Genomic DNA, 1,590 nt, shown 5'->3' on the forward strand with positions numbered 1-1,590 from the left:
TGGACAAGCTTGCTATAAAGGATTACCTGAGACTCAGTAATTTATAATAAATGTAAAAGAAGTTTATTTTGCTCATGGTTCTGTAGGCTATGCAAGCGTGGCACCAGCATCTGCTCGGCTTCTAGTGAGGCTTCAGGAAGCTTTCACTTATGGCAGAAGGTGAAAGGGGAGCAGGCAGTTGCATGGTGAAAGCAGAAGCGAGCGAGAGAGAGAGAGAGAGAGAGAGAGAGAGAGAGAGGAGGTGCCAGGCTCCTTTAAACAACCAGCTCTCTTATAAACCAACAGAGTGAGAACTCACTCATTAGCACGGGGAGGGCACCAAGCCATTCACAAGGGATCCACCCCCATGACACCTACTAGACCCACCTCCAAAACTGGGGATCACATTCCAACATAAGATTTGGAGGGGACAGACATCCAAACTATATCAATGTATCTGTGAGCTCCATTAGCTATCCAATTGATGTTGAGAAGGCAACTGGACATATGAGTCCAAGGTTCAGGAAAGTGGCCTGAGCTTGAGATATAAATTTGGGTGTTCTTAGTATATGGATATTTAAAGTAGTAGGACCTGTTGCGATGACTGAGGGAAAGAGCGTGGAGAGATAAGAGAACCAGATTCCAGGGGCTCTCCAAATTTAAGAGTTCACATAAGAGAGGAGGATCCGGAATCATGTAATTCCCCCAACTATAAAATGAATTACTGTTGTGATCCCCTTTTTGTAGATGAGGAAGGTGCAAAGACTCCTTAAATAACCTGCCTAAGGTCAAACAGCAAAACTGTGATTCAAGGACGTTGGAAGATCTGAGCAGAATGGCTCAGATTCCACACCTTCTATCTCTAAGCCCAGGAACCCACTGAAGAAACGTGAAGCAGGGGAGTGGCACGCTTTCAGATTTCCATTTCAGAAAGACTATGTGTGCAGGATGGACTGGAACAGGCTGAGCCTGGAGGCTGGGAGGTCATTTAGACAATTGCAGCAATCCCTAGGAGAGAGCTTGTGCCTGGAGCCATGAGGCAGGGATTAGAGAGAAGTGGATGCCTTCCAGAGAAGATAGGGACTAGGGATTAGTGGAATGTCGGTGGTGAGGCAGAGTAGGTTTCTAATTCGGGCAACAACATGGATGGAAGCATCATGCATTGAGATGGGGATCACTGGAAGAGAGGCCCCTTGAGGGGAGGGTGTATGAATCCAGTCATATAGCAATGCCTGGGGGCATGAACCAAGTTGACACTCAAGTATTTGTTGAATTGAATCAAGTAACAGAATCTGAGAGCTCATATAATACTTTCCCATGACTTTAAGAGAGGCCACAGGAAATCATTGACAAATGATAAGTCAGTCTATTTTGTGCATAAAAATCTCTAGGGAAAGATTTTCTAAAACTGCCACTGACAAACCATTCTGGTGTTTAACAGCTGAGAAATTTTTCTACCATAAAAAGTCAATCCCAGCTATCAGGATTCACTGAGAACCATTTATTTATTTATTTATTTATTTATTTATATTTAATTTTTGGTCCCAGACAAGAAGGGCCTTGCCCACCCAGAAAGACATTTTTTTCAGAGCTCCAACGTCATTTCTGTGG

Source organism: Mandrillus leucophaeus, unplaced genomic scaffold (assembly GCF_000951045.1).
Source record: "Mandrillus leucophaeus isolate KB7577 unplaced genomic scaffold, Mleu.le_1.0 Scaffold664, whole genome shotgun sequence".
Lineage (NCBI taxonomy): Eukaryota > Metazoa > Chordata > Mammalia > Primates > Cercopithecidae > Mandrillus > Mandrillus leucophaeus.